At 34.8% G+C, this 13,000-nt stretch overlaps 1 long non-coding RNA gene and 1 other non-coding gene across 2 annotated transcripts; one reads left to right on the forward strand and one right to left on the reverse strand.

Annotated features, from left to right (window-relative positions):
• Window positions 1-1,960: 1,960 nt before the first annotated feature.
• Window positions 1,961-4,325, reverse strand: LOC134485761 (uncharacterized). Its single transcript, XR_010064011.1, has 2 exons — window positions 3,954-4,325; window positions 1,961-2,276 (listed from the first exon to the last, which is right to left on the reverse strand). It is a non-coding gene; the product is annotated as an uncharacterized LOC134485761 (long non-coding RNA).
• On the forward strand, window positions 2,947-3,049 carry LOC120101208 (U6 spliceosomal RNA). The gene has a single exon (XR_005501596.1). It is a non-coding gene; the product is annotated as a U6 spliceosomal RNA (small nuclear RNA).
• Window positions 4,326-13,000: the final 8,675 nt, after the last annotated feature.

Below are 13,000 nucleotides of genomic sequence, written 5' to 3' on the forward strand. Positions count from 1 at the left end.
ACTGTGATATTGAAAAAATAATAATAAGCACAGTAACATAAATGTTGTGTTCAATATCCAGTGAAAAGCCCTGGGGTATTACTGGGTATGATTAAATAAATTACTTTAAATTTTCTCCTCTACTTTTGTTTCTTCTCTTTACCAGAAAACACTATAAAAACTTGCTGCCTCCTATCAGATTTGGAACTATATTTACATTTCCGTTACATCTTAACCTTAGCTGCATAACACCTAGAGTTGTAGCATCACCAATTATATTGCTAGTAAGTTATATAATCTCCCAATTACAACCAAAAATAAATGCCAGGTGTTTGAATCTGGAGTCATTAGTATGTGCAGGAAGGGCTGCAGATGACCTCAGTCTGTCTTGCTCAAATATAACATACAACTCACAAGAGGAAAGTAGCAAAAATTAGCACATGGATCCAGCTGCATGCATCCCAGAAACCTGGATGGAGACATTTTTGAGGAGAAAAACATGTCCTACATATGTAGTTGACGCTTGTTCCCTGCCTCCCTGTGACTTTTTTGGTTCGATTAGATGGATTTTTTTTCTTCCTTTTTTCATAGTTTTAATATATGTTGCAAATATACATGCAAATTAAAATAGTAAATTGTTTCTTCTTTAAAATGTGGGCACATGGGGTTGCACTAGCTATTTGAATGTTTTTGCCTAAGAGAGGAAAATAGAGTGTAGAAAACAATTGATTTATCAGTTCATATTTGAAAAAGAAAAATAATTTTAACCCACATGCTGTAAGGTAAAGTTACAGATTCTTTTAGTCTTAATTATATTTTATCAACAATAGAAGAATATTTGCTTAATTTGCTTTTTGGACTACTTAAATTCTGTTAATTTTATAATGATGCTGAGCTAAACAATTGCTGATAATAGATGGTGAAATTGTGATGGTTGTGTGGCATATTCAGATATACATGTCTGAAGCCATGTAATCTGCCTGGCCTGAACCGTCCTGACTTCAGCCTGAGCAAGACCCTCCTTTTGAACATGCCTACCCACTCACATTTAGCACTTCTGCTGTTGTGGCCACTGACTCTTGTGTCTTTACTATTCCATGTTTGTTATTTTTTTGGTGATCATATTAACATTTTTCTCATTTTAACTTCCTTCTATTTATATTTTTAGTATGTGTGAGTGTATCACATATGTGTATAGTGTCTATATGTGTTTTGTGTAGTTAAACATATCCCAGCATATAATGAGGCCAAAGAAAGACATCTAGTGTCATGTTGTGTCCCTTTCCTCTTCTTTTGAGGCTGATTCACTGAATCTTTATGTAGAGTGGTGGGCACGAATCTCCAATGGTTCTTCTGTTTCTGCTGCTTGAACCTGGGGATACAAGTTCACAAATCCAAGCATGTGATTTTACATATGGTCTGGAGATCCAAGCTCAGTTCACTGTGTTTGAGCAGCAAGTGTTCTTACCAATGACTCATCCCCCAATGTTATTTATTTTACATAAATAGACCACAGATTTTATTCTTATTATTCAGTCATTTCCATGTTTTCATGCTCATATCAGTCAATTGTTTATTTTCATCCTCATTTCCTGAATTGCCCCAAAATTTCATGCTACACTTCTAGACTTTTATCCTTGTCTGGCACTGTTCTCCCATCAGCTGCTATCACTGTGGACTGAACATTGAGGTGACATCACACTGGCCCTATAGATGTTTTCTTCTTTGCACCATTTCCAGATTCTTGTCAGTGTTTATTCCATTATTTTAAATATCAGATCAGATCAGATCACATAGCTATTTTGTTGAGAATAATAAAACGATCCCTTTATCACATTTAGAGACTCCAGTAAATTTTGAGTTCTAATTTCTACTCCGGGTATTTCTTTGGGAGTTCTCTGGAGACCAACTCTGGGGAGTGTACTGGTTCTCTCCCTTCACTTTTACAGGGCTTCTAGGGATCAAAGTCAATTCTTCAGACTCGTATGGTGAGCGCTTTTAATGTGGAGTCATCTCACTATTCCCGGTTGTTACCCCCTCCCCAGTTATTTCTTTTACAAAGATATTTACTGCAATATCTTATTAGAAAATCGTTCTTTAGTTCTATTAACAGTTCTTTATTCATCATTAAAGCAAGTCTTAAGTCCCATTCATTAAGCTTCTATTTGTTTATAGATTTTTTTCTTCTTTTTGAAAACACGCCATTGTACAGTACTGACGGATCTCTGCAGTTCCTTCCATTGCTCTGTTTCCAGTGGATGCTTCACAATAATGTTATTTATAGTTGTATGTTTGACCTATAAATAAGTAAAATGGAAATAAATGGAGCTTTGGTACAGCCAAATACATATTAAGTAGTTTTATAATTATGTGTCTTGAAGTAAAAGACTTTAACAAAGAGCATAGAAATGCAATACGATTTCCACAAATTCCCATTTCTATATAAGGTATTGAAATTTGAGTGTGTGTGTGTGTGTGTGTGTGTGTGTGTGTGTGTGTGTGTGTGTATTCATAGGGGTTGATGTTTTAGCTAATATTTGTGTTACTTTTACTTTGTTGCACTACAATACATTGTGGTAGAGCATGTGATATAGTTACATAACATGGTTGTCAGCAAATAGAAAAAAAACTAGTGTTACAAAATCTAATTTCTCTTCAATCACATAATTTCATAGAACTTCTTCATATTCATATGAAGCATTGGGGTATGAAACTTCATCATATCCCATATCCTAAAGTTTTCCTATCCCCTATAGCGCCACATGAGAGCCTTAAATGAACATTATAAATTCAAAGTATGTCACATCAACTGAAAGAAGGAGAGATTCATGAGTTTGAGGTTTCAGTCCTTGGATATCTCAATTGTTTTTTCTTTTATTACAAACAAAACAAAACATTATAGTGCTGGAGGGTTGACAGTGGGGAAAGCTGTTATGATATGGCAGGAAGGATGTTAAATAAGCTCTCTTGCTTGCTTAGCAGTACATATAATGATTTTGGAATAATACAGAGAAACTGAGCATGGACCCTGTGAAGATGTATTAAAATGTGTGAAGAATTTTGTATTTTAAAGTAATATCAGTGTATAATACCTTCTTTTAATACCTATTAGATTATAAATAACCATAGATCATTAATGAAGTCAATAATATTATCATTCAATCATTTTCCAAGTATCCTACCTCTGACAGTCAAACAATCAGAACATGAGCAGTTGAATAATATTCACGATACAAACCATAACAGTTTACACATGACTCCCAAACCAAATGCATCCAGTCCATCTGCACGTTGGGATGAATGACTTAAAGGAGGAATGGTTGTCTTGTGTTTGTCTAAGTTTGCTTTATGAGATAAAGAATTGTACATTCTAGAGAGAAAATTTGGAAGGAAAAAAATGAGATTGATGGGTAAAGACATGTGGCTGCTTCTGAAGGGATGTGGGAGCAGCCATGAATGAGAGATGAAACAAGAGGCACACAGAGACTGAGGGGAGCAGATGCTAAGGACTCACAATGCTACAGCCACAGACAGAAGCATAGAAACAACAGCAAACTTGATTCAAGCAAACAGCTCCCATTGGGATTGTGGGAGACACATCCTCAGAAGCAAGACTTTACCCATGTTCTCTGGGTCAGATTTTTATGACTTAACTATCACAACTTCATTCACTGCCCTTGCAAGGGCTACTCTAGGTATGGCAAGGGCTACAAGGTCCAGTTTCTTAGGTTTCCTTCAAATTTTCAATGGAAACTCCCATGATTCATAACTCTTGTATGCTGTCCACGACACAGCCAGCATAACACAGTAGATCCCAATGTCTTCTGCTATGGCAAACCCTGTGTAGTAGCCTAGTAGCCTTTAAGTACCAACAGAGGCGAATAATGCAGAAACATCCTGAGTAAATCCCTCTTTGAGCAGGCTATCCCTGTGTACTTTCTCAAATGTAGCTCTGCAAAAAAAACAGTTTTTACCTTCACATATTTCTGCTCCGGACGGAAAAATTTTGCTTATTCTTGAGATTCCCCCAGGAAGTCTTTCCAGTTGTTCCGTTTCAAAGCACCTGGCTTTTTTTTAATAGTGTTGATTTCTTCAGCACGCAGAACCTCCACGTCTGAAACCCTGCACGTTTCTTTTTTGGCTTTCTGTTTCTCTCTTGGAATCTGTTTAAAAAGCAGCCAGTACAGTCCAGGCTGCTATCAGAATAATGTGCTGTCATGAAATTTATTGGTCTGGCTTAACTAGATTGTCGATTTTAAACATAGCTTTCATAAATATTAGGACGCAAACAGAGTGAGGTGGTGCACTGTTGTTCCAGAATGTTGCATGACTGAGTCAATTTGGAATGGTTCCTCCTTTCGGTCTGTAACCGCATGCACTGAGCCTACCTACCTTTATGAGCAGTCAGTCCTCTGTGACCTCAAAAGACCTACCCACTGAGCTTCTTTTGGGGAAGTCTAGGATCTTTTAAATCAATTTATTTAAATATCCCCACATTCCTTCAGTGAGATATTTTCTAGCCTTCTAGTACATGTTATGAGGCTCAGTCACACGATTTAACAACTTACTACCAATTGTATGGGAGTAAGTTCCATTACTGTGACAGAATGCTTGAGCCAATCTGAAGAAGGAAAGGCTTATTTTGAGTGATTCACAGTTTTAAGAGATTCTCTTGATTTTTTCATTTGTTTTTTTTTCTTTTACTTTATAGATTTGAGGTCTGTGGCACTACATCACCTGTAGGTGAGAGTAGATCGTAGGTGAGGCTACTTACCCATGATGGCCTAGAAGTAAAACAAGATGAAAACAGCATAATACTCCCTTCTGAGGCACACCTCTGAAATTCCACCTTCTTCCACTAGTATCAAATAGTAAAGTTTCCAATATACACCCAGTGGAGTCACGCATTTGTGATCAAATCTTAAGCATAGGGACCATTTAAGGACATCTTATAGACAAACTACAGAAATGGATATATATATCCAATCTGGAGGTTCCTCAGAAAATTGGAAATAGATCTACCTGAATACCTAGCTGTACCACTCTTGTGCATATACCCAAAAGATAACCCACCATTCCACAGTGGCATAGTGCTCCACTATGTCCATAGTGGCCTTATCTGTGATAGCCAGAAGCTGGAAACAACCCAGATGTCCCACAATAGAAGATGGATACAGAAAATGTGGTTCATTTACACAATGGAATACTATTCAGCTATTAAGAATGATGTCCCACGCGCGACTTTCTGCCGGCAAGAAGCACGGGGACATTAGAAATCCTTACTGTGACCACTTTATTAATCTTAGAAGAGGAAAAGCCACGCCGCGCCAACATGGGGCACTTATAAAACGCTCGTGCAGCGCACCCACACCTGATTGGTTGTTACCCATGATCTCATAAGGCACGCCCCGGAGTGGGCAAAGACCTGGCACGAAGGCACTCTTGCACATGCACACAGTTAACTACCTGAAAGGGGGTGCCGGCTGGCGTGGCGAAGGTTGGCGCCATCTTGTAATGGCGGAGTCTATCCTGACCTACCACGTGGGGCGCAGTGGAAGACAGCGCCATCTAGTGGTGGCGAACGTATTGCGGCCCTCTACAGAATGAAGAAATGGCCTAATATATTTATTTCAAATTTTTAAATGATCTATTTCCAAAAATGTCCCTTGTAATACTTATTATTCCATATTTGACCTTGCTATGTATTATCTGTTTTTTTCAAATTTCTAGCTACCCTTTCTTAATCCTGATCATCCTTCATAAAATGAGAGTGGTTATGTAACAAACACTCTAAAAAGTCAAGATCCTTTACAAAATATTGGCTTTCAATTATGTTGATGTAAATTGATTCATTAATTCCTGATATTGAAATTCTTAACTCATCCCTCTAAGCCTACTGATTCTTACAATCATTATTACATGCTTGTGTATTTTTAAAGATTTTTAAATTTCTTCTTATGAGTATTATGTTTATATGAATACACACCCTATGTGTTCAGGTACTTTCAAACCCTGGAAAAGATGATGGATCTCCTGGAATTTGAGTTATTCAATATCTTGGGGTGCGTGAGGTGGTTGATAAGAACTAAGCTGGATACTTTGAATATAACCACTAAGTGCTCTTAACTGTGGGTCATTTTTCCCACTTCACATTTTGTAAGGATGTAACACTAATTTATTTGCATGGGTGAATGAGTGTGTGTGTGTGTGTGTGTGTGTGTGTGTGTGTGTGTGTGTGCGCGTGAGAGAGAGAGAGAGAGAGAGAGAGAGAGAGAGAGAGAGATCATTCAGTAGTTGTAAGTCAGAGTAGAACTTGTAAGAGACAGTTTGCATTTTCCAATAGACAGTTTACATGACAGACATTCAGGACCTCAGGTTGGTATTAAATACCTTTACCCACTGTACCATCTCGCCAGGCAAATTCTTGCAGTTTTTAAGGCAAGTGTGATCATTCGCCTCTAAGTGGTATATTAGATGTCTAATATTGTGTGTCTTATTTCATGACTGATGTATAGAAAAGAACACTTCTAATAAACAGGCACATTCATGATCCAGTTCGTAACATTGCCCTCCTTTCTGGAGCTTAGAAGATCCTACTTAGGATATGGCAAAACTTTAATTCCAACAATGTCCATCATATTGGAGAGGGCATTTATTTCCCCAAAAGCTCAGTATTGTTTTTATCTATCATTTGGTAAAATTATAGTTTGTATAGGAATAAAATAGTCTGTATCTCATTTCCAAAGTGCGATTGATCAAATTGAAAATCCAGTGCTATTTCTCTGCAGTATCAAGTTTTTTTCAGTAGACCTAAGTGGAATCCAGAGGTTAATTTTGGCATGTATCTAAACCATAACAATAAAAATTTAATAACCCTTATGAAATTAATTTTACTTAGAAGTTGGTGTAAAATCCAGTTTGTAATTTATAGTTTGAAAATAAAGATACTAGATTTTGCACGTTTTAAAAATCCAACATTTAATGTCTTTGAGTTCTGATTGTTGAGAGTGATCTATTTTTTAGTTTGTGTTACTGTCACAATGGTTATATCAAAAGTCCCACCTGTCTGTTACAAGGAACTTTAGAAAAATTATTTTAATTTCCAGATTGCAGAAGCTAAAACTTAAAGCCAGGTCTGATGTCTCAAGCATTCTTAAGGCTGAATAAAGAACATCATGAGTTTGAGGACAGCATAAATTACATAGAAGAAAGTCTCAAAAATATTCATACTAACAAACAAAAAAAGCAGAAACCAAAGATGCATAAAGTTTTAGGAACATTTGTAACAATAATATCCAGGTACGTGGTAATATAACCTATAGCTGGTCCAACTGATTAGTAAATAGTGGGTCATGTCTTAAATTATCTTCAAGCTATAATGAAAATGTAAACCAAATATGAAATTAATACTTCATTGAAAGAAAGAAACATGACAAATCCTGATATTAATAAGTGATTCCAAATTCTATGAATCTCTATAAAACTTTAAGTGGAACAATTAGAAATCCAACACATTTTTTAAAGTTTTCTCCTTCTTTACCACTTCTTTTTTCTTATCATATTTTAAAAATTATATTTATTTACCCAGTTGAGTGAAGTGATGTGTGTTTCCATGGTAAGCAATAGAGGTCAAAGGACTGCCAGTTCCTTGTTCCTTGTGTTTCAAGGATTAAACTACGCTGTCAGGTTAGGTAGCAAGCACTTCCACCTCCCTGAATTCACCTTTATTGTGAAATAGAAGAGAACACAATGGTCATCAAACAGTAGCACTTCCCTGCTTTTCTTATATCCTAGCTTTAGTTACATATCCCATAGTTTTTCCCAGAAACAAGAGCTAACATATTAGTGATTTGTGAAGAATTATAAAGTGATGTGATTACTGATTATCCCACTTCTTAGGGTGCACATGAAGTTATCATAGCAGAAATCTATGTAACTAAGGTTCCATTAGCTACATTTTTAAAGCATCAATATGTCTCACTGAATATTTTTCTGCTTATTGGTGAGATTGCATTTTGAAATATTGTTCTATTTTCATTTGATGGCAATGATGGAAAATCTATGTAATTAAGCCTTTTGAAATTTCACAGGGAATGAAAAATGTCTGTTTACCAGCTAGTAGAATTCCTACTAAATAATGAATGCTTTGTACTTTCTCATGTTTTTTATTTGTGCTTGCAACTCCAAAAAATGCAAAATTAACTTCAGTCCCTAACAGCATTAATTTTATTTATTATACATTTTCCTGTAATATTATTTTTCTTTCAAAAGACACTATTTAAAATAAGAATTGTTTTAGGATAAAATTCCTAAATATGTGGGATAGAAATTGATATAAAATTTAAGCAGTTTCTTTCTTGACAATGTGCGGAAGTAGATAGACAATATTTTCTTGGTTTTGCCCATGGTAACTTGGAAATATTTTTCCTATTAACACGTTTTCCTTTAATATTCTTTGTCTAAATGATTGAGTATGAAGAAGTATCACATTTAAAGACATAATGTGTATTTTTGTTAAAATAGTCTAGGTGATGGACATTCTTGGTAGATCTTAATTATGACTTACTCTGATTATATGAAATATTTAATTCTGCAAGTGGCTTTGTAGCATATAGAGAAAACATTTATTACACAGAGAAATATATTTTAAAATTGTAAGGAAATGTAAGAGATATTTTTGGCTGAAGGAAGATAAGAAATTTTAGTGTATTACAGAAAGTATTTGAAACTCAAGTAAGTATAAATTAGATTATTCTAAAATTTTAGATACTGTTCTAGTGAAAGTGATCTTATTGTCTTTAATATTGGTTGTCCATTTGAAAGGGACTAGAATCATCTTGTAGAGTATACAACTACAGTTCTTTACCTGTACTGGATTCCTGAAACCTACATGATTGAAGGAGAGGACTAACTCCCTATTGTTTCCCACTGATCCCCAGTCTGGTACATGGCCTGCCATACCCCCAATTAGTTAAATGGAATGATTTATTATCTTTAAGTATTCAAACCCAATCTGTACATGTAAAAAATTCAACAATCATACTTGCTTATTAAACTCAAAAATTGTCAAGCTGTATTTAGATAAGATCTACACACACATACAGTAATACTAGCTAACATTATTTATGATAATGAAAACTAGAAACTAACAAATACACATCATAGCAGATGGTTAATCTTCTCCTTCCCGATGGTGTAGCATAGATGTGACACTATCCAGCAGTTGGGAGGATTGAGATACTGATCTCGGTGGCAGTCTTGTTGCCTCTCAAGAGTACACTCCTTTTTAGAAAAAGAAAGCCTGCATGGTTCACTTGCTCTATAATTAATCATAGAAATGATAGATTGGTGCTTGTCAGCAGGCCTGGCTGGAGAATGAGTGAGAGGACATAAATATTAAGATACAACACACGATATATTTGTGCAGTTTTCTTTCATATGACAAGTTGGTTGAGTCTCAGAAATGCTAGGTATTAATTTTGAAATCATTTGGGCTAAGAAGCATTTTGTTCATGGCTTCATGTGAGTTTGTATAAGATGATTATTTAATGGTAAACTGAGTAAAATATATTCTTCCTCATTGTGGGCAGCTTTCTTCCAATTTATAAAACTAGCTTAAAGCCACCACAGAAAAGCAAGGTTTACGCCTTCCCTCACATACTCACTTTAGAATAGCAGGGTTTTAGTCTCACTTTGGATTGAAGAATGAAAGACTTCCTTGCTCATTACCTGTTGGCATCAAAGGGAACTGTGCTTCCAGATAGCATAGCATATAAGCTTTTGGACTCATATAGAGACAGAATTATCATTTCTCTTTTGTATCTGTTGTATCAGCTCATCTTAAAGTTCTTGGGGCATTTCTATATCCACTGTTAGAAGAACTAGTGACACGCACAATATAAGGTATTCTCTCATAAACACACTCTCAGTTGCATAGAATTACACATGGGTATTTATATGCTTACTTTAACGCATGTAAAGCATACACATTATGTTGAAAACTGAGTATAAACTGAGTATAAAACTGAGTATACACAAGGTTTTCATAGCATTTATTGTCTTAATATAAATATCTTATTTCTGATACTGTAGTCAAGGAACTTGGGACCTTCCTGCAAAGTCAGACTAATGTTCAAGAGTGACAAAACATTTTTGTAGTTTACTACTGCAAAATGGAAAAAGTTGATAATAGATTATTGGAAAAGTATGAGAGGAGGTTACTTACTGGGGTAAGGAAAACTTGTCAATTTTATACTACTAGAGAAAATGGCACCCTTTTCAATAGTTGTCAGTTAATAAACAGGAATGGGGGAGGGGATGATGGAATATTCCCTATTAATGATGCAAAACTGAGGAAGAAGCAAGGCATATGGAAGTCAGAAAAATGACTAAAATCAATTATATAATAACATAAAATTGCCCAATTTTTTTTTTAAAATTAAATGCTAGAAGACAAACAAGAAGAAAAAGAAAATTCTAAACAGCACAGTTTTTCTTAGTGTTATAGGCTCATTAACATCCCTGCAGTTGGATACTGAACTGCTCTGTGGGTAATGCTATAAATTTCAGTAGATTAGAGGAACTATGTATAAGGAACATTTCTGCAGATGATTGATCAGGGGTCATCTGGTAATTGTGATAATCCTAACAACTTGGAGCAGTCTTTATAATACAGAAGCTATTTATTACATCAACAGAGTTTATTGGTATTAAATCTCTTTATGCCATTGATTTTTTTCATCAAAAATGGTAATAAAAATATGACTGTATTGTAGATTCAGATGTTAAAAACTCGTGCTGAGAAAATGAGTAATGTCATAAAGTCATTTAGCTGACTGTGCAATCCAAAGCTAGCAATTAGATGTGACTATATTGAATTCGGCATTATTTTCTCAATTTTTCCAAAGACACATAAACAGTAAGTAATATTTCTACAGACACTAAAAACTATAAAGTTTGTTTTAAACACACAATTTCTCATATATACCAGAGCTTATGGGAACTGTCACATTAAATATTTGGAAATGTGTGTCAAATATAAGCCTTTGGTTGCTTTATGGATTTTCTGTTTTTGTGTATGGGTAAAGAGAATGCAGTGATCTATAGAGAGAAATAAAATTTTTCACATTATTTAAATAATCATTTTCTCCTCCATATTTCCTTTTTCTAACCCTTCTTATGTCAGGCACCCCCTGATCTCTCTCTCTCATATTCACAGCCTCCATTTATTTAAATATGTGTGTGTAACTTGTGTGTATGTGTGTGTGTGTGTCTGTGTGTGTGTGTACTGAGCAGGTTTTCTATGTATATTTAAGCATACTTATATATGTATAATAAATACTTATTATACATAATATACTTATATAATATGTGTGTGTGCCTGTGTATTCTACTCTGTCCATATAGTTGTACTTGTAGAGATATGATTTCTCTGATGACAAGTGGGTATTAGATATCAATTTATAGGCCCTTTCTTGAGGAAGATTATTTCTCTGCCTTCCAGAAAGTCTTAGTCACCCATAGTGTTTCAATTAGGTTTAAATCTCCATGAAAAATCCTTTTTCTACTGGTGTCTTTCTTCTTCAGGTCATGTTTATAAATCCATATTGATGAGACCAAGAGTTTAGCTTCTCTGACACTTGTAGAAGAAAAAATATTCCTGTGGCTCTGGCTTTTACAGTTTTACCCCTCCTTTGTCATGATCCCTGTGCCTTACATTCAGAAGATATGTTGTTATTACATATATTTTGCATACATTACATCCTCCATCAAAGAAATGCCGCTTTATACCAGAGCTCTCTACAGAAAACAAAACTGATCAAACTTTGGAGAACAAGTGACTATGTTGTGCCTAGCCCCAAATTACATAGTTTTGAAATGCTTGACCATACTGCCTTCTTTTTATTGCTCACATTATGTAATCTCATGTTTCCTAATCTTCACAAGTAAACAGGGATCCCTGTCAAAATTACCACATAAAAATAGCAGTACAATTTTTTATTCTCTCAGGTATTTTTAATTTTTGTAGACTTTGGTTTTCAACATAGTATATGTGTACATGGATTAGCTAGCTATATATATATCATATGCTTACATTAAATATCACTATGTTCTGTGTCTTGCTATGCCACCTTATTTTTCATGTCAGAAAATTAGATATTAAGGCTGTTTTAAAGATGACAATTTTTATGTAATCTAGTTTACTTTAATACTTTGTGATCATGATTTTTATAGCTTTACAGAGAAGCCAGTCCTTTTTTCTTAACCTATTCTATATCATGAGCAAAATGAATATCTACTGATATAATATAACTTTCAGGTATATAGGAATTTAAGGAAGGTTTCATTGATAAGAAATAACTGCAAGCATTCATAGCAATAAAAATACAAGGTAAGCACAAACAGTGAGTGAGACTGAAGGAAATTTGGGTAGAGGTTGCAATATATCACTCATTTTTGCAAAGGAGATCAAAAGCAAAAGTTTGTGACACATTGAGCAGATGAGATAACCTCAAGTGAAGTGTACTTTGTTTTATACCATGTCTATTTGAAAAGAGAAAATATTGTTATTGCTTAGGTCCAATAGAAGCTACTTACATATTAAAAAGGAACAACTCTGTCTGTGATTTACCAAGGTCAATTGCAATTCATTTTAAGCTGACTAAAACTTTTTTATACTATAATTATTTTCCTGCCACAGTAGCTTTAAAATAGTGACTGGTGATTAGGCTTACTTACCCAGTTCTAGTATATGTACACTCTTAGGTAGACCATTCTTTTATTTACATAGTCCAGATTAGATAAACATTTCTCAGTAAGGACACAAGGAAAATTTCCTACTGAAGTTAGAATATGATTTACTGGCATCTCCTAACTACTTTTACTTTAGGTTTTCTAATTATCCTGCTTTACCTGATTTTACAGAATTCTGGAAAGTATCAATCTTCCTTATTTAGAGTTCATGAAAGTTTTCAGGTCAGCTTCTTCTGTGGAACATTTTTTAGGCTGCAATTTAGAGTTT

This window comes from Rattus norvegicus, chromosome 2, assembly GCF_036323735.1.
Source record: "Rattus norvegicus strain BN/NHsdMcwi chromosome 2, GRCr8, whole genome shotgun sequence".
NCBI classification, from domain to species: Eukaryota; Metazoa; Chordata; class Mammalia; order Rodentia; family Muridae; genus Rattus; species Rattus norvegicus.